The 22,853-nt window shown below is 27.8% G+C and overlaps 1 long non-coding RNA gene across 3 annotated transcripts; it reads left to right on the top strand.

Annotated features, from left to right (window-relative positions):
• The first annotated feature begins 1,528 nt into the window (after positions 1 to 1,528).
• On the top strand, positions 1,529 to 21,906 carry LOC126551194 (uncharacterized). Of its 3 annotated transcripts, none has more exons than XR_007605061.1 (6): positions 6,266 to 6,455; positions 6,540 to 6,724; positions 7,107 to 7,203; positions 21,034 to 21,218; positions 21,293 to 21,423; positions 21,749 to 21,906. It is a non-coding gene; the product is annotated as an uncharacterized LOC126551194 (long non-coding RNA). The 3 variants fall into 3 exon arrangements; XR_007605062.1 differs by having other exon boundaries at positions 21,293 to 21,428; XR_007605063.1 differs by lacking the exons at positions 6,266 to 6,455; positions 6,540 to 6,724 and adding an exon at positions 1,529 to 1,676.
• The last annotated feature ends 947 nt before the right edge of the window (positions 21,907 to 22,853 follow it).

Here is a 22,853-nt window from a genome sequence, read left to right as displayed (position 1 = left end):
ATACGTCATATTATTATTATTATTTAATAATAAGCGGCAGTGGACAAAATGCGGATCATGTGACGTAGTATTGTTATTATATACATTTATACCTACAACTATACGGCACTGTATAATGAAAATAATATATATAATAGTATATTATACGGTGTTGCGTGTTTGTAGTAAAAATTAACAAAAAAAAAAAAAAAGAAAAAAAACTGTATCATTATTTATCGCGCTCGGTGGCGGGGTCGGACGGCCACTGTGCGTACCTACCCATAGCGGCTACTACCAATATATAATACGATGACGCGTGAAATTTATAACTCGACACCTATACAGACACGACGATGGGGTGGCAAGGGGGTGGTTTACCGGGGGAAAGTCTGAGGGACCCGGAAACGGTGGAAAAAAGTATATATATATATAAAAAAGAAAAAAACAAAATAAATATTATACGCTTTAAATCCTCTATTAAAAACTCAACGGTTGGATTAATGGTTGCCGAAATAATTGCCGAACCTCCACCGCCGAGTCGGGCCCCACGCGGCGGTATTCCAGGAATCTTTACCCGGCACGGTATATATATATATATATATAATATATAATATAAAATGTGCAATATATATAAATATATTATATATATAATATAAATAGTCGTATATCAGAGACGGGAGCGATACGGTGGTCGAAATATTTTGCGCGAGAGTGTAAAGATGCGTTTCGTCTGAACCTATGCGCAAAAACGCGTCTGTTATGGCCGACGAGGTGCACGATTTGGGTATATATATATTGCACCGCACTTTTGCAGAATCGCGGTACCCAGTTTTCGCCACGCTCGCGTTTATAATATTATGCTATAATATAGGCATGTCATATATTATATTATTATTACACGATATAATAGTACTACGAATATTTACAAGTGTGTTCGGTGCGTCGACAAAAGCATTTTGGCTACGGGTCGGGGAGGAGTATTAGTGTAAAACGAAAAGGTCGGAAAAGGATAACAACGTTTTCCTTAAGTAGTAGGTAGGTGGTGCTTACTTATATATATATATATATATGTGTGTGTGTGTGTGTGTGTGTGTGTGTGTGTGCGTATATACACCGAAAACCGGAGCCCGCACACTTATGACAGCTGGAAAATTGCCACGTAATGCCGACGCCGCCCTGTAAACGTGCATACGATTTGTCGGCGTATGTATGCGATGATGACGCAAATTGTTATTTTCCCGCAATAACGTCTTATATTAAACAATGAAAATGGAAAAAAATTTTTCTCAAATGTTTTTAAATAAAAAAACTTATGGACGCTGCAGGGGATGACAATCTGAACGCGTATTATAAAGATATATACATATTATTTAGGCCGTTTGTTACAGAAATTGAATAGAAGAATAATAGATAAAATAAATAATAACACGAAAAGAGGAGTGAAGATGCTTCTCAGGGAGGTAAGTAGGCACTTCGTTGTGAAATAGTAACTATAGGAACTAAGTTTTATAAAATATAATAATAATAGTTTTTTTTTTAAGAAGTGACGAGACCACACTATCTTTTTAGACGTTTTGGAGTTGGTTGTGGTATTCCATAATATGACAGATAGTCAAGAGCCTTAGAGGTGTACAAGTTACTTAAGATTTTAGAATTCGATATCAGTTTAGAAATGACATTGGTCAGAACTCAGAAATGTGAGTAAAAGATTTATAGACAGTTTTTTTTTTTTTAATGTATAATATGTTATAATTAAATCTTATGAATTTTTTTTAGGAAATAGATTTAGTATGATTTGTTAATCCACTATAATTATCAGAATAAATAATTTTGGGATTTTTGAATCCGGAAAAATGCATTTCAGTAGAAATTTTTTATTGAAAATGTTGGTAATATTTTACTACTGTAACACACTCGGGGGGGGGGGAGGGCTTGATTCGTTTTTTATCAAATGTATACATGTAGATGCATAAAATAATTATTATATATATTAAACGTTTTATAGTATGAATCACAATATTGACCATTTCGATTTTGATATTTAACCCTCATTATTGTTCCAGTAATATTATGACGTTTTGTTCGTTTAACGAAATATCAGCTATTAAATAAACCGTATAATTTCAATACGGAATTTTGATCGCAATGGTATTGATATTATAATATTATTTTATTATTATGACGTGAAGGATAATAATAAACAATAATCGAACACGTTGAGGATAAATAATGAAAAATTATGAAGTGTGGTTTTTGTGATGTACTTGATATATATGTTTATATATATACAAATATATCAGTCGAGTACATATTGTGTTTTTCGTTTAGTGATAACTGATATTACAACATAATAGCAGCTGCGTGTAGACGTACGGTACAGACGTACAGCTTAAAGATGTGAAGTAAAGAAACTACTTATACCGAATAACTTAAACAATAATAAAAACCGTATGTTAAGTACTTACACTTTATTCCGTCGATGCTTGTGATGGGATACATTATTATTAGGTAGGTATGGTAAGTATACAAACTGTTCTATATTATCACTGTTATTATTATTACTATTATTATTGTTGTTATACAGTTGTTAATATTGTTATACCATTGTGTTATTTGAAACGTTTTAATAAACGGAAAACCCGTGTTACGAAATAATTAATATCAACGGAAAACAATTTCCGTTGTTTTGGTCCGTAAAATATTATTCAAGATAAGATTAATTACAGCGCGATATTGTATACCTATAGTTTAAAATAATTAACAGTTTCTGCTAGTGGATGTATTATTATTATAATACGTCATATTCGCAGTACGCTGTATAGGACTCGGCCCGGGCACAATGCACGACATAATATTATACACCGAGTACGAGCCAACATTTACCCTCAGAATGGTCGAGTTATTTAGTCCCCCCCGTGATCTTTATTTGTTGATTCACCAGTCAGACTAGTCAGCACAGGCTTAATTTGCGAGATCTCTCTGGCAGTAGGCTTTTTAGAACAACAATACAACGGAAACAGATTGAAATTAAACACAATAATTACTGTCCAGTGACTATAGTTTTATTATTGCCGGAGTCGACGCGTTTTATGGTATATTGGTATAATATGTCCTTAGTACCACACTCCTACAATAATAATTATAATGCATTAAATCAGAATTTTCGCATATAGGTACAACTGACGTTATGCCTTCGAATCAGAGGTGTTTATTATAATATAACAGGCAATATTTTTCTTAATCGTTTGCTTGTTACATTATATTAAACGTTACACCTCTTATGCACAAAACAAAAATATACTAATTATATGTATCAGCTGATTATTGTTAAAATAATGTATTCTATGCACATAGTCGCCAAAGTATTTCATTGGTTCTTTTATTAAATGTTATTTAATATTATAAGTTATACTAAATAAATGTTTTCGTTGAGTAAATTAATTGGTATTTTTTTTTGAATTTATTATTTATGATATATTTACTAAAAAAAATTAAATTAAATATTTAACAACGCGAAAAGCTTTAACTATGCGTCTAAACAAAACATGCTTCTGAAAAGTCTTTTTATGCGCTTACATAGTGTTAGGCGTCTCGGTTTTTCCTTTCCAACGGCTAAATGATCACTTTCAACTTCCAGTTCTTCCTACACACACGCTTCTTCGGTCGCTATTACTAAAGAATGCGGTGACTTTGTTGCGAATTCATAATTTGCGAATGCCATGTTTGACAAGGATTGAGCTCGGTTTTTTAATTGTGAATTCATGCTGCAATGTGATATTTTTATTTTATTTATAACACTCCGAACAATAATTATATATGCATGTTTATTTTGTGTTTATTTTGTTTTTATTCTTTTCAATTTCAATTTACAACAAGAACCTTTCGTTAACTACGTGTAAAAATGGCTAAGTAAAAAAAGAACATTAAAAAGCAAAAAAGCACAGTAAAGATTTGATATCATAAATAAATGCTAAGTACATTGAATTTAAGTAAATTTATTTTGTTTCAAGAATTTATTTACTTGGCGAGGAATTATTTAGAATTGTATATAAATATTAATAATAATATTTTTTAAATAATAATAACTTATATTTTAATAGTGCTTCGTCATTCAATTTTTTTGATCATCACACTTTGTTTCTTTTAAGAAATAATTCCTTGCCAAGTAAATAAATTCTTAAAACAAAATAAATTTACTTAAATTCAATATACTTAGCATTTATTCATGATATCAAATCCTTATTTTACTTAAAGATCTGTTTTTAGATTCTGAGCGAAGCGAGGAATATATTGGTTTTACATTGATGTTTATTTCTTTTTTATTCTGTAAATACTTTTTCTCTCCCTAAATTTGCTCAAAAGTACAAGTGTAGCATATTTTCAAAAAGGTAATGTTCTTGAGCTAGTACTTTAAGAGATCATTTTTCGATTTTCGAAATCATACTCGACATAAAAGCAGTTAAAGAAAAAAAATGTACAACTTCATGATTATATAATATAAAATAATTACGGCTTTGTTTATCACCATATAAACGAATAAAATTAAATAAAAAAGATCCCCTCGCCCGTTCAGAATCGTTTTTTATCGAATGCAATCATATTGCATTCAAATCGAATACCTACAGTAAAATTACACTATCCTGTCCGAGAATCGAAGGGACGATGGACAAACATCACCACCGAAATTCGCTGTCCTACTTTTTTTTTTTAATTAGCCATTTTTACATGTAGTTTACGAAGAGTTTTTGTTGTGATATCACTAATTTTTATCATCAATGGAAATAATAATGATAATAATAATATTAATGATAATGTTTGTTTTTTTGTTATTACCCATGGCAACGACTGCAAACGACTAGAAACGGAAGCTGTGGTTCTAAATTTAATATAAATTTCCATTAAAAAGTTCGCACTTTTTCATTTATAACTTAATTTCTAACGGTATGATTTTGATGATTTTTACAAAAGCACGTAATACAAAATATTTTTGATGATTTGGTGTTTACTAGGAGTTAATTTATGTATTAGAAAATCAGTTATGTCGTAGAACAAATTTGTCTGTATTTTACTACAATTTAAATGGGCAACTCCTGCTTCGATATACCTACCATACACACACCTTCGTGTAGTTATTTCTTCATGTCGCTGGATAATATTCAAAGAAAAAACTGAAACATTTTGTGCTCCGCACTCGTATTTATAAGCTTGGTTTCGCACGCTGCGGCGTTGTGATTGGATATTGCGCGGCGATAACGTTGGTTGCCCGTGGAATTCGTCACCGCTGCTCTTCTAGTCTCATTCTGGTTAGGTTATTTTGTTAATAACTTTAAATTTTATCTATTGTGCTATAAGTACAAATTGTACATATATTTTTAAATACATTTATATCTATAAATCAAGTTAAAAAATTAAAAATTGAATCAATGATAGTACACGATTCGGATGAAATTAATAATTTTTGAATAGTAAGTTTATATCGAAGATCCATGCGTGTAATTACATTAGTCCTGTTAGGTACTAAATTTAAATTTTTAAGAAATTTCTGGGAGAAGTTAGTGGCATTTGAAATTGTTTGCGGAAAAAGGTGAAAGCAGACGAATGACAAGCTTTGCTTGCGTGGATGGTAGTGCTAGTAGATTATGTGCTCCAGTGACTTGCAAAAAAAACTAATCTAGAACTTTTGTTATTAATTTGTAAAGTATTTTACGACATTTAATGAGTTTCTTATGAAAGTGGTACACATGGATCTTTTTTGGTAGGTCGCGTAGACCAATCGGTGTTCCGTTCTGCGATTCTATATAATATCGATTTGGCGTTTCATGAAGTTCAAGTTTACCGTGTAAAAGTATTGAGTGAACTTGGTGAAAATGGTTATGTATAATAATATTATTATTATAATAAGTTTAATATTAATAATTCAATTTATTAAAACATTGTTTTTGTGCGTAAGGTATAACTATGTCTTATACTTATACCTATACAATTGATCATTAATTATGTTCATCCATTTAATATTCAAGTGTGTTTGAAATGTTAGGTTTAACGTTTATACGGAAAACTTCATATTTGCCTTACCATAATACACGCACCCGTTCGAAAATGGTGTAACGTAGGTATAGTGACGGCGCTGAACACTATGTTTAAGTAAAGCTACAGAGTGAAGTTATACTTATCAATTTTTTTGAGTGTGGTAAGGGTCGAATTCTAGTTCGCAATAATTAACACCGCGGAGATTATTCAGTGTATATATTTTTTGTTTGCTATATTATGTAGGCCGTGATCGGAGTGGAGGCAACTGTATAAGTCTAGTTTTGGATAATATTCCAAGTTTCATTCCATGATCAAAAGTAAGGTGGACTGTAGTTTATCGATTCGTATTTAGTATTAATAATCCTCATATGGAAGGAAGCATGTTGTAGGACGAAGAAACCCTATGATAAAATTAACTATTCAGTCAAGACTTCAACGGTGTATCCGTAAGTTAACTCAGGGGAGCTTGGTCTCCTAAATTTGTAAAATAATGCGATGCACGTACTATTGTAATACATGTTTCTACATAGATTAAACCATAGTTAATAAGGTCAAGTCAGAATGAAGCGAAAACCCAACAGTTATGCTGTGTGTTGGTTCAAAAAAGAATTTTAAAAAGTGGGTGTAGCTGAATTGCCTATTTATAACGCCGTGTGTTTGTAGTTAAGTTATTGAAGTGTACCCGTCCAATGAAATAATATATTACATTAGTTAGGTAATAATATAATACATCGATAAATTATTATAATAAATGTGTACATAATATTACCTCATCATAGTATTATTTTGAAATACAGATGAAATAAACCCCGTGGATCAATATATAAGTAGTATAATGTAGTATCGAAATTAATCATTGGGTATACTTAAGTCAATTTCTATGGTTAGGTTGAGAAAATATAAACATAGAAAATAATAGAATATTATGTGTGTTAATTACGTATATTGTTTATTTATAAGCAAAAACCACAATGCTGACACTATTATATTTTAATAAAACCGATATTAATTTCAAATTAATAACACAAATAATTAAAAAATAATTTTTGCACTGGTGTATTCTTAAATATTTACTTATTCTCTTGTGATTTTGGTAGGATGAAATGATTGAAATTTGGTCCGTTACTTCAACAAGGCGTGCAAAATATCACTACTACCGATTTTCAAGTGTCTGTCATCACTATACGCATTTCGGTAAATATTACTATAGTACTACATTATTACCATAGAATAATAATAATAATAATAGTAATAATAATATTTATTATTATATATGTTGTATTAATGTTAAATAAAATTAAATATTTGCATATAAATTTGATATATTATATATATTATTTAATTGCAGTTGTGTAATTCGTAGGATTTCTATTAAAAAGCTCAAAGTTAAATTATATTTTACGCGAAAAGCAAAAATTAAATTAAATTTTACGTGATGGTTTTACATGATGCGGGCGTATTACTTGGGGTGTCTTACAGAAGTCACAACATTGTACTTACCTAATCAATACAAAGTCGTTAGAGTTTTGTTCTTTAAAAAGTAAAATAATATTTTGAATAAGTATACAGTGTGCCTCATGAGGATTTACCCATTGCGATATCTTCAGAAGTAAAGACAAGGACTAAAAGTATTTCATATTTTCATTTAATTTAATACTTTGGTGATAAAGTTAAAAAAACATTTTTTAATTATATTTTTCAAAACAATTGAAGATAGCCATTTTTTAGAGTTTATTTTTCTGAACATTTTGACGTTTCAACTTTTTATTTTCATTAACATCGTGAGTTTTAATATATATTTTTTGTACACTGAAACTATTTTCCGGCCGCACGAGCTTGCGGGTCACGTCATATTTGATATCACTGGCACTATGGAATTAAATAATTCAAAATTTTTCTTGGGACTAAAAAAATTTTAAAAATCACGATGTTAATAAAGTAAAATGTTGAAACATGAAATTTTTTTTTGAAAAAATTAAATACAAAATTATTTTTTTAGCTTTTAACTTTTTTTTTATCAAAACATCAAATTAAATCAAAATATGGAATACTTGTAATCATTGTCTTTATGGGTCTTATATAAAAAAAAAAAAACAGCATTTATTATGATATCTAAATTATTTCAGTAGAATGGGGGTAGAATGAGTAAACACTCCTTACAGTACATTCCGTATAAGGTATAGATTTAACAAACACCCATTACAAATGTTACTATATTTGTTAAATAGTCATGGTACACCCTGTATAAAAAAAAACCTATCCTGAAAAAATTAGTCACTCACTCGGTGCTTTTTTATTGCAATAATAATTGATCGTCCCATCAATTAATTATACTTGTACCGTGTAATTGGAACGCTCAAGCGCGGGGGCCGTTTTAGGTTTGAATAGAATTTCGTTTGTCCGATTTAATTACAAAACACTTTAACCTGTTGCCTACAAATTTGCGTGCTTTTATGTTATTGTAATAATTTAAATGAAATATTCAATAACGATCGGTGGCAGAAATTTTGAAATTCTGGTTTATTATTTATTGACAATATGTTGCGAATGTTGTTTCATTTTGCCACGAGGGTCTGAAAATTCGTAATCGGAGAACGGAAGATACATTTCCGAAAAAAAATATTTGTATTCAATATTCGTTATCCTTGGATTATACAGGGTAATTCATCAAGCATGATCACCCACATTTTCACTTAATAATGAATTTATTCGAATTATGGTTTTTGGAATTTACCTGAAAGTCCATATTTTGAAACACTTGAAATTTTGTTTAACTAATAACCTTACCTTCAGGGTCGTACTACAGCTACACAAACTTCTGTTCTTTAAAATAAATAAAAACCCTTCTTTTTTATTATTAACTAAATAGTGATCGAATATATTTTTTTTATTAAAAAAAAAAAATTAATTTACCTACTTCAGAACTCGAACAAGTAGTTTTCTGGTACTCTAAATGTTAATTTCTAAAATTATAAAACATATGTTACGTATATCACATTCAATATTATTTAAACTTAGAACATTTTATAAATTATAAATTTTGATAGATTAATTTAAATTACTAAAATATTCAATTCAATATATCTTCTATATCTTTCAAACGTTTAACTATATGGAATTATTATCTTTAGTACTTAAAGTTGAATAGTTGAGAAACTACTTTTTCGTATATTTAATTAAATATATAAAAGTGTTCGAAAAATGTATTCGTTAAATGCCTAAATATCATATAAAATATGGGGGAGGGGTTATAATTTAAAAAACAGAAGTTTGTAGCTTCACAATTTTGAACAACTGCATTGAAGAGATAAAGTTGGTGCGAATTTTTGGTGAATCACTCTGTATAGTATCATGCACTACCACTGTATTATAATTATATTATTAATTCATTTGTTTGTGAGTAGCGTTGAAATAAAGTATTGGGAAGAGAAAAAATATATTGATTCTATATAATACACACATAAAAAAAAGTAGGTAATAAATTCGTTTAATAATTTCCTAGAAGCTCGTAAAATTCGAGATCAAAGTACGAATAGAAACTACGCAGAAGGTCCTTGTCGGTATACTTATATGCTTTTCCCTCCCAAGGGAATAATATATAGAATTCACTTTTTATTCCTTCGAAATCTGTATTAAAATATATTTGATTACTTTAAAATGTGCTTGAACTTTTTATCTTAACCTATTTACGTGTTACCCGTACTCTAATCAAATGTGTTATACAGTAACTTTATATTGAGTTAAATTATTGCTATACGATATGCACATTTATACAGTTGCTTTTTATTTATTTATTTATTCTTCGTTTAATCACAAACTCAAAGAAGTTCGATTACCGTGTCGACCATTATTTAAACGCATATACATTAATACATTATACACATAGGTACTTGTATAACATGTGTGAAATTGTTATATTAAAACAAATTTCTTGATTTAAAAAATATATTTTATACCTAAATCATTATTTTCATCACGTTTTTGTCGGATCCGAATATTGGTTTCCATGTTAACCATGTCTATATTTAGTGCAAATATCCCATATATACATACACGTTATATCAACCGAACTAGTAACTACGTATTTAAAAGTATCAATTCAAATATTATAGTTTCCTTTATGTAGGATATTTTGTCGATTGTTGATATTTAGCTGTTTACTATTGATGTATGTCATATATACACATCACAGAATAATAATAATCTCTATATTATAAAAGCAAAATACATATTATATATTATTTATTAATTTTAAGCGTTCACGATTGGTTCCATTATCAAGCTTTCAAACTTCAATTTTTTTCTCATAATTTACTTGCTTATTAAATGAGGATATTAATATTTTTCAATTAACAATTCATTTCATTTAGTTTGAAACTATAAAGCATTTAAAGCATTTATCTATATAGTAAATTGTAATTTAATACACAATAGTAATTTATTGTTGTAAAACAAGAGATATATTTATTAGTTGAAAACGTGTATAGATTAGTTAGGTACTTACCTACAAAAATACTGGAAGCTCATAATTCAAAATTATTACCTTTTAATGGATCTAAGATCTAGACCAAATCAGAGATATCGAAACTATATGAAATTCCACTATTATTAGCAATAATATATTACTATTATTGCGTAAGCTAATATTGCATGTGACCTAAACTATTCCATGTGTTAGTAACTCGATTTAGGTAAACTCGTATTGCACAATAGAATTAAATTATTTCAAGTAGTTAGTTGGTAGTATACTATTTGAAGTAGTGTCATTACAAGATACATCCTTAATATAATCCTAAATGTCTATAATATATTTTTTTTTTACCGAACATAAAGAATATCAATAACAAAGGTTATTAGTTTTTATTTTTCAGATATAAAATGAATATATTATCATACAACAATATTAGTTAAATTTAATTGTATAAGTTGGTTTTTCTTAGTAAATTTAATAAATTTGAAATATTTTTAATTTCTGGTCCTACATGTCTATTTATTTTTAACATAACTCTTATATTGTATTCTATATATTTATATTATTCATATTGAAAATATATTTAAAAAAGTATGTGTAAAGTGAATGAGCAGATGTTTTCATATTTTATAATAAATTGATATCTTACTGTATGGTAAGTGTTTTATGCTTAAATGCCTTCGTACGCGTTTTTCAGTTTATATATAGTATCATGTTCTGTTCATTGTTCAATAAAAATGAAACGTATACTTTATATTTGCAAAAATATTATGCATCTCAACGAAATTCTATTGAGTTTTGTCTTATTAACTGTTAGCAAAAATAATTTTCGAGAAAAAAGGGTTATGGGTTACGACCCTATAATGTTTTTCAAGCCTAAATATTTTTGATACCTTACATGTTGTATCATTTCAATATACGTAATACACAAATTTTATGACTCCATACAATTTAACATATGGCAATATATTTTTTAGTTATAAATATTTTAAGTTTAGATTGGCATAATAGTGAACTCCTCTTATTTTAACTTCGAATATTATAAGTATTACATAACTCATAAAATATTAGTTTAAATGTTTATTGTATTATTTATTGATGTATTTCATTATAGTTAAACGTAAAAGTATAATATTTTCTTTAGTATTATACCAATATAATACGAATTAAATACAATCATATTATTATATCTACCTGTACAGATATACTTTTTCCGTGTAGATAGTATTCGGTATTTCAAATGTATCATATAGAAAGAGATAAAAATAATTTTGATTATTTACTCGGGATTATACGGGTTATTATATAAGTCCTCGTGTAGGTAATCCCCGTGGTCGGCCATGTGCAATTTGACGGAGATACTGTTTATGAAGTCAACACGTATACCCTTATATTGATACCAATACTGACTACCGGTGCGTGAAGTGTGAGCGTAACGTCGATAAGAATATTAAGATAAAAAAAAAAATAATAATAAACCGCAACGACAACGTTGATAGAACAGTATAGGTATATAATAGGTGGGATCTAGTACGGTGTACGATATAAAGAAAAACTGTCTGTGCCAACTATAACATTGATACATTATAAATAAATATATATACTCACAACTCACGTCATGGTTACATCTCTCGAGAGTAGGAAATGGCAGAGATGAGAACGGTGTATTACCAATCGTCCGTTTAACGTCAAAGGATTTTTCCGTTGGACGGTTAAAACCCAATGCACACACACACACACACACACACACACACACACACACACATCGCTGCGATGGATAACCCAAAGTAGGTATATAATAAAATAATATGTGTAAGATGTATAACTTTAGGCGAATATGATCGTAGGAAAATCGATCAACTTTTGCTATAGTACACAAATGAACCGAAAAAATAAAACGATGTGATGTGACGACACGACGAACAAATCCGTTTCAATATTAATAATAGTGTTAATACCATTTGATACTGATGAGATGTCGAGATTTAGGGGTGTTTCGTGAAAGCAAACAGACAGCAGTACTTAAACGTGTCGGACGCAGGTGAAAAAATAAATTAATTGAAAAATAGAAAACCGACATCCGTGTACAGAATTGCAACGTGCGTGCTCAAAATGGACTTATCGAGAAGTTGCTGCACAGACGGATGATAGAAAGTATTATGTGGCTGGCTGTTAGGAGTGAGTGGGGGGTGGCATCCCTTTCCAGCTCTTTTATCGGAAAGTCTGTCGTTAAAATCCGTTCACGTAACAGCAGAGAGCACGTGCGTCCCCGCCGACTTGGTCGCGTATTATTTCTTTTAAAAACTTGTTCGACATTCAATTTTGATACGGCCGACGACGCCGCCGAAGAGTGATGGTGCGAGAAAATTATCCTTATTTCTCGTAAATATATAATATGTATATAGATATATATACTCATATATTTGTTACCATCCCTTATACCTTACCCCCTATACACTTCCAACGGCGTTCGAGTCAATGTCTCGTTTCTTTTCATCCCCTCCTAACACCACCACCGCGCAACCGTCGGCCAAGGTATTACTCGTATACATTTATATAAAATATATAAAGTCGCAGTTTTTTCTTACCACACACACGCGCACATATATATATATATATATATATATACATTATATTCAGCTAAATATATTGAACACGTCTCGAGTTGAGGTCCGTCCGGGACCATACGTGACTTGAAAGATATAGCCATCGTCCTTATTCCTTCCATCCGAATATCCAAGATATTCATTTATATATATATTGTACATAATACATAATAATTACGTTTAAATGTTTTTGAACAAACTTTTTTCTAGTTAAATTCACAGCCCCCCGCTTACTTATTATATACTTATTATAACAATTATAATATGTTAGTTATTGCATACATTATAAGTTGTAACTGTGACGTCTGTAACAGACGTCCTCCATCCTTATAATAATAAATATAAGTTACTACTATACAAAATTCGTGGAAATCACAAACATTTAAAAATTACATTATAGTCAAAAACGTATAAAATATATTCTATAATATATGATGTGAAATCCAAAAATCGTAAAAATATATAAATACATTTCTTTTTATAAAAACTTGAAGTTCAGATTTATACAATAATAACGATTTTGGCTCTTTCGTTGCAATTCAAGAATATTCGTGTAGACCATAAATTTGTACGTACTTAATAGGTAGTATTATATTTGATAAAACGTATGCCGAATGATATTAAAAAAAACTAAAGAGTATCTACACTACACGCAGATACATTGGTACATGTATATGTCTTGTTTCTACTGAATATAGTTGACATAAAAATGTCGATGTTAGTTTGGTATTAGAATAAAAAAAAATAAAAAATAGTTAAAAATAGTTAGATTAAACTAATAATATAATACATTTTTTTTGTTATTTTTTTTTTATACATTTTTACATAGCAACCAGTTGCTATAACAACCAGTTGCTATAAACAATCACCGTCTCGAATGGCAACATTTTTGGTGTCGTACAAATTAACAGAATGACCCCCAGCCATAAGACATATACATGTCCAAAAAAAAAAAAAAAATGTAGGTTATCTATTTATAAGATATTACTATATTATAATAGTAAAATAAATTATTTAATAGCAAATTAAAAGTATTATAAGCATTTATAAATACATGTTTATTTATTTAAATCTTCTATGCGATATAATGATGAATATACTTAGTAATATAGGTCGTCTCCGCTCACTGCTCAGAATGGTTTTTCATATGTAATGAATAACGATGTATCATAGAATTCAAATTTAACATACCCATACACATCCAATTCAATGACGAGGTATATTCTATTTCTACTATAGAGTAGAGTGGTTACATTTTTTTTACCACTTTTTTTTATTAGAATATGCTCAAATGGTGGTGTGGGGGATAATAATTATCCTATATTCCTAAACCTAGATAGTATAAATATCGAATACTTCTATAGACCACGATGAAAATTCAAGTATCGAATTATAAAAGTTTATAGGCTTTCAGATGGATTCATCGGCCAATTTCTACGTAGGTGTTACGTTTATTACATAGTTAATAATAAGGAATTTAAGCTTTAGTAAGAAGATATTCAAAAAATGAACTGCGATTTTATCCCTTTCATTACAGTGATATTAGACCTTTAACCTTCAAATATTATACTAGCCTCGCGGCTGTTTCTTATCCTTCTCATGTGTAAACCAAAATTATAGTTTATGTGGTGGGAAAATCCCTAAAAATGTTTATGGAACAAAAAGCTAGTTATATTTATATCTATAACAGATACAATTTAAATATTTAACCTTTAGAATAAACGTGTTCTTGTAAGTATAGAAAAAATAAATTCTTTTGAATAATACTCTATCCAAATAAAGAATGGTTAGATAAAAATATAATATTACATAATATACGTTGAATAAACTAAGAATATAAAAAACTAATATAGATATTTTTAGTATAGCACGAGTGCACGAGAATATAAAAACATAGGTAGGTACTTGTAAGTTTAAGCACGGAACAACAACTAATAATATGCATCACTATATATTATAAAAAACGTACTTCAAAAGTATGTTGTAATTTATAAAAAAACAAGTTAAAAGTCTATTCATTTATATTTAACTGGAACAAAAAATATAACTATTGGTCTTAAAATGTTATGCATATAATATTATAATAACGTATTTTGTTAAGCAGTAAATCAGCATGATTTCCGGTTTCCTACCAAGCATGTGCATCACTGCTTGTAAACTTAAGCGAATCTCAGGAAGATAAATAAATCATGCATGATGATACGTGTAATATGTAGGACGTAGGTACTTACTAGATTATAATATACTATAGAACTTTGGAAATCAGTAAATTATTTTATACTAGCTGATCCTTCATGGCGTCGACCTGAACAAATTAAATAATATCAGTGGATTTATCCTGTTTTTCTATTAAAATTAAACTAAAAATATTTTTTAACAAGATCGTTTCAGCAATTTTTACCAAGTATGAAATACTTGTTTAAAATAAAGATAAAAATTGTAATAACTGTTTTATTTCATGTTGCTGATGACAACCTCGCACAGACAAAAAGAAAAAAATATTTGTTAATCTCAGAGCTAAAAAATCCACGTATACCTCTCTTCAAATTACAAAAATTTTAAAAATTGGTTTCGAGGTGCACATTATTGTGTATAATTTGGAATCCGCGCACATTGTTAATTCATCCAAATGATTTTCAGTTCATAACGATTTTAACTATATATAAATATCTTTGATATATATATATATATATATATATATATATATATATCTAAATATTATACACATTTTCAAAATTGAAATAAAGAGAATAATATTATTTGAGAACTATATAAGTAATTAGTATTTAACTATATAATATAATAGTTGTATGTTGTTATAACTTATTATACTCACATACTTGCATTTAAAAATAATTTATAATTCGAATAAATAAAATAAAATACTCATACCCACGTGGAAAACTGTACTTTAGTTTGGAGACATGTTTTTATATATTTTGTATACTAAGATTTAAGGCGACAGTATGAAACTATTGTTACTTTTTACTATTTTATTTATATTAATTGTTAAAAAATATCCTTAACACTAAGACATTGCGCACAGTATATATTTAGCACTAGTACAATCTATTATTAGCTATGGTATTGTTGTTTGGGGAAATGCATCCAAGTTTGCCTTAAATCTACTTATTATTACATTAAATTCAATGTCGAGAATTATATTAAGGAAATTGTATGATTTTCACGTAGATGACCTTATAGTAACTTCAATGTAAGAAACCTCAATGTATATGAACTATATATATGGAATATTCTTAATTATATCTTTAATGTAGATTAAAAAAATTATTACACCTAAAACAGTCAATAAATCTGAATATGCCAGTAACCAATAAAGAATTTGGTAGAAAAACCGTTATTGATGTTGGTATTCGTTTATGTATTAAGCTTAATATTAATGTAACGTTATATATAAAAATAAATATCATTATAAACATTTTTTTAAACATCTAAATTTGAATTATGTTACATTATGAATAAAATCCCGTAGTTGTATTTTCTTTGCATTATGTTAATCTAAAATATAAAATAGATATTTTTGTTATTCAATATGTAATACGTAAACAATAATATAGATATTATTTGTATCTTGTATGTATATTTTAAATAATTAAATGTAACATGTAAGTGTTGTTTTGAACTCGCTGCACCCACCACAAGCTATGCTTTTGGGGCGGCGTCATAAATTGTATTTTCAGTCTTGTTATCCTTATATGTATGATATCTTTTGACAATAAACTTATTATTATTAAATTATTAAAATTATAGTATTTAATCAAAATAACAATATGATACAACATTAATTGTTTTTGATAAGGTACAATAAGGAATATGACCACAGGTTTAATTTTAAAATATATACATCTAAAAATATTGACTACAATATTAAATTTAAAATCGTATTTTATATTATTAACATATATTTTTATTTCTTAGCCTAAAATACTTCAAATAATTCTATGAAAAAGGTTCTCTTAAAACAAAGATTTAAACTCAAAGATGGCGATGTAAAAATAAAAATAAAACTCAGACTTTTAGTCATCGTATAAAACGTTCTTAGAAAAAAAAAAAATTATAAAAGTGTTCATATCCATTTAGAGCAGAACAATACAGATAATGATTGCAAGTCTTGTCTTCATGTGAAGTTTAACTGCTGTCGTTCATTAAGCGATGTGTACATATTTTCAAAGTATTGTCAAAGTATAGAAATGTATTTGTAGCGAAAAAAAATAAGGCGTTTCAGCATTTGTATGTATTTAATATATAAAGCCGTAAAAAATAAAGGGATGAAAAATAAAAAATATTTCATCCTAGAATATAGAAATTGTGTTCCTATTTTTGTTATATAGCATGAAATATCCATAAAAAATAAATAATAATACATAATAAAAAAAAAATAATAATAATTTTTTTAACGTAATTTTCATAGTTTTTGTATTATACATATATGTTTAAATTGTTTACAGTAGTATTACATTCCACGCATATTATAATAGTAATAAGACCATTATATAATATTATAATTAAATGGTGTGTTGATTTATTTGTTAAAATAATATCACCAAAAAAAAAAAAAATCATTTGATTCATATTAATATATATTTTTTTTTATTACATAATATTATGTTTAAATCAAAACCAGAGGGTTTTCATTGTTTTCAATAACTAATAAGATATTAAAATATCATAATATAAAACTACTAGTTGGTATGATATATTAGAAATAATTTCATAAATACTTTATTTTTATTACAAACATTTACCATATACATTTATATTTATATAAGACATTGAAAATGTATTAATATTAGATTTGTTCATGAGATCCCTGTCACTGTTGAGTTGAAATTTACTCTAATCTACTATGACTATATTATATTATACGCTTTATTGACATTTGCATTATTTATTAAACTTATGTATTATAGTATCTTTCAAAATGACAAAATAAACTTCCTTGTTAAGAAATGTTGCTATCGCTAGTTGTAGCTGCTAAAGAAAATGTAAATATACTTATTTAACGTTTCAATGTTTGTTAATCTATAATTTTCTTTTCATTTGAGCAAATCGTGCATAACATAAAGCTAAAAGCAATAATGTTTCTTCTGTTTTATTATTTTTTTTTTTTTGTTATTGTTTTAAATTTCATTGCTAAATATATGAAATAAAATATTAAATGCGCTTAACATCTTTATAACATAGGGTGCTGCTTGAGTTAGAAAAAATGGTTTAAAGTAATTCGAGATTTTTAATACATATTATGATACTCAGTAACAGATATAGGTACTATTTAATTGTAAACTGTTTGAAATCGATAAAAAAATTAGTGATATGATCATATTATGTTATTTAAAATATTTAAAACTTGTTACGTTATTAAATTATTTAGTACGTATAATGTGGAGGTTTATTATCATCGATAATATGCAGACATTCTATTCATTCTAGTATACATTTTACAAACGTATAAATTAATAATAATATATATTTTTTGTTTAAACATAATTGATAATAATTGACTTACTATTGTTTATAGATAAAACAATTATAATATTTAATATTTTAATCTGTAGATTAAATTTCGCTCTAGCTAAGATTTTTTATAGTATTCGATTTAAGTCGATATTGTGAAAATGCGGGTACCTATAATATAATATACTGCTATAAGGGCTTCTAAAAATGCAGTATATTCTTCATTATAGATAGTATAGTAACCTCAGTATAGATTATTATTAAAATATTTTTTACGTATAGCATTTAAATATATAAAATTCACAAACTTGAAAAAAATAAAATAAACTGATCTGCCGTTCATTTCAAATTGTATTGTGTCGCTAAATGTTAAATGGCTGTGCGAGCATCAAATTATTGAATTGTTAACTTATAGTGTAGATCCATAGTCGTATTTTCTTAATTCAATTTATATGGTTTATAAATTTTTTTAAATCTTCAAATCAAACTATAATAAAATATTTGCAAAATAGTCTTTGAGTGCCTTAAATAGAGTAAAAAAATGTTTTTAATAGGTTTATGGTCTCAACACTAAGCATCTACTTAGTCTTAAAAATTTCCATTATTTAGTGTTTTAATAAATGCATAATTTAAGCACAACGATGAGTTGAATGCGCTTGAAAATCAATCTACTGTAATAGCTACATTTTACTATAGGACTTAAGACGAATTTACATTTTTCCATTTATATTCGTCCATATTAAATATTGTAAAAACAAAAAAACATCGTGTCTCGAGTACTACTGTAATCATATTCCTTAATAATAAATGTTGACATACATAGGTATAAAAAGAGTATAAAATGTCATAAAGGCGTGAAAATTCCGAGTACGATAAAATAATATCTATTACCCACGTACTATGATATTCCATTATATTCATATTATTTTTATAGCGATAGTGTAGACAGGGCTATAATACAGATAAATTATTAAATATGTGTAACGAACGACCTCATTTATATCATAACATATTATAATTTATAATATGCACAAAGTTTATTTTAAGTATCTACTCAATTATAGGTATACAGATCAAACTAGTAAAATCTAGTGTGGACCTATTAGGGCCGTGCAGGGTGGAGTTAACCTGATATCGCTGCAAGGGTTGCAGGCAAACATTATCCTTACACCCACGTTGTTGTGTTAATATTATACTAATAACAGCTCACGGTGACATCAACGCGTTGTTTGAAATGTTTATCTTTTTAGGAACGCCACGATGAACCTCTGAGCTCGGTCAGTGGCAGGCCACATCACTAGTAGATCAAAAATATCATATCTAATCTACGGGATATACTGTGTTTGTTTTAACGCTTTATTATTTTATCTCAATCAAGACGAAAGCTATCCTTCTGTTATGCGAATCCTTATAAATATTAACTTTTTTGGACTACCTCTACCTAATTTAAGTACATGGTTATAATATGCTCCGTGTAATATGTATCGATATTAAACGATACTTTGATACACGAAATCTTCGTTATTAAATGGCAGCTGTAAACAGTTTGACATAAAATATAAAAATAATATTGTTCACGTCGATAGGTAAGGTAATCCTAACAATACCGAAGAGAGAGCACGACGTTGGTCTTTGTTACAGCTACTAATGCAATAGTATTACGCTATATTGTTGTGACGGGTTAAAAAAAAATATTTTTTTCTCATCCTCGCCATTGAAATAATTTAATATAATCTATTTTATAAAATTGTGTGTATTGTACATAAACAGTGTAGACATTTGAATTAAATCGCGATAATATAATATGACTGCTGTAGGCACGTCGTCGTTATCGATTCTCGTCATGGTCGCAGCGTATTATTCCTCAATGGCTCCTCAATAATATTATGGAACCGTGCCACCGCTATATTTTATTATTATATTATGTGTATTATGCTTGTAATTAACATGTAATGTAATGTTATAGGCATGCATTGTTCATATTATTTTACTAATATGGTAAATTAATAATAATAATCGACGATTCTGACTACCCCGTCGAAATCGGCCTCCTGTATTACTTTTATTTTGTATAGGTATATTCTGTTGCACACATGCTTAAAATGTGTACTCACTTTATGTGTCGTGTTTGACTTAAATCTACGGGAAGGAGGAAAGGACATAAGTAAAATTTTGTTTTATTTATATTATATTTATTTAAGAAGATTTTACTGAATAAATTCATATGAGGGTCTATGAGTTCAAAAAGTACGATAGAATATGTAATTACATTATGTTAAGCCTTAAAATTATAAGGGAAGTACGTCATCCACAAGTCGTAGAATTAGTGTGATCGAGTATAGTTACTATATCATTATTATACAAAAACTTATAAAACTAAAATTAAAACTTAGCTAAATTATTAAACAAATACTTTGTTTAAACGTGTTAACATTTATTATTTTAATAAATATTTATAATTTGTTTTTCCAGTGTAGCCAAATTGAAAGTTTGTTTTTAAAAACTTATGAAAACGTCAGATGGTCGAATCTACGTTTAAGAAAACTGATTGAATAGTATTCTATGCATAAAAGTATAAAAGTTCTGAGAAGAGTAGCGATGAATGTATATGGTTTTATAATGATGTGTGAAAAATACCCTAGATATTCAACTTCGAGGTTAGTTTCTGATAGGTGAATGGCTATAACTTGAAATGGTAAAAGGTAAAGTACAGAAAATTTTATTTTCACAGTATACCCTTTAAGTAAGAAGTGCAAAATATCTGAAGGATTTGAAAATATGGCCTTACAGTATGTTTGTTAAAATATCGAAAATCAGATTTTGGAAAACTGCATTGTTGAAGCGAATAAAAAGGGTTTAGTAGTTTAGTACGCTTGTTTAAATATTCTGTATAATACGTTATGTAACATATACCTAATGCGTTTATTTATTTATTTATATTTACGATTTATGGTGTCCAAAAGCATCAGAAAACGAGATATACGTGATTTAAACATCTTCGTATTTATTAATACAGTTAATATTTTTTGTTAAAAATGTCGCTATTGGTTGGCTTCTTTTTTTTACGCGTTGCATGACGAAATTAATATATATTTATCAACATACATGATTATTGTACATTTAAGTTATAGATCATTTGTTTTAAAATAAAGTTAAAAAAATAAATAAAATATATTCATTGTTATAGGTGAAAGGCGTTGAAATGTGTGGTCAAATGGAACGAACGATTTACTACAACATCGAAGTTTGTGAAAGTATAGTTTCAAAATTATTGGATGTGTGACTTTTGGTATTATTGACTGTTTTCACAAAGTTTCAGAGTTTAAAGAACTTTAAGAAATTTTTTTCTTCGATTTATTACCATTAAAGAGTATCAATAAATAAAAAATTGTTGTAGGGGTTTTGATTTATTGTATTATAGACAACAGCATCGGTATCTTATCATATCTTACTTTAAGAAATGTTTAAAACACCATCAGTATATCTCTACCTAATGCATAATTTAAAATTACAGCAATTTGTTTGCCCCTGTTTATCAGTGTATAATGTATTATGTGTATGTATAATGGCTTTTCTACAATTCTACTTTAATGTTTTTGTTTAAATAACAGAAAACCGTCTATGCGGATGTCTGTGTACATCAAGAGCTAGGAATCCCCACATTAATTATAATGTGTTGGAAGGGGGTAGAGGTGATTAAATATACGTGTACTCTAGAACGGTTTAAGAAAACACTTAAGCGTATGCATTAATGACACGAAACGAGCCATTACATATAGTAACCAACATTTATTGTGGATAATAATTATAGTTATAAATTATTATAAATTATTTTTATTTTATGCACGTTCTGTAACGAAAACAAATTATAACGCCTGACGAATATTTCCATCCACATGTTATGGCCGTACATACAATTTAAATTTAAAAACATGACAGTTAATAAAAAAAAAGTTTTTATTTTATTAAAAATATAATAGCTAAACCTCTATTAAACGAGTTAGTTGGAGACAAAAAAAAAAAAAATAGAATTGTAGAAAATATTTTATTTTACAATACAAGAGTTTCTGTATTAAAAAAAAATATTCTATATCTATAGTAATGTATAGTAATAACTACTATAGTAGTAGTAGAAGTATAAAGCTATTTATTTAAGGAAGAACTATTAAAAAAAAAAAAAAATCGGTAATTTTTTATTGTTTTTATTTTTCGACTAGGACCTATATATCTACACAGTTTTCAATCACATAGTGAGCTCAGAAAAAATCTATTCCGGAATATCTGATTGTTCA

This window comes from Aphis gossypii, chromosome 3 (genome assembly GCF_020184175.1).
Source record: "Aphis gossypii isolate Hap1 chromosome 3, ASM2018417v2, whole genome shotgun sequence".
NCBI classification, from domain to species: Eukaryota; Metazoa; Arthropoda; class Insecta; order Hemiptera; family Aphididae; genus Aphis; species Aphis gossypii.
The sequence above is the reverse complement of the archived record's forward strand: the minus strand, read 5'-3'. Positions and strand labels throughout refer to the sequence as shown.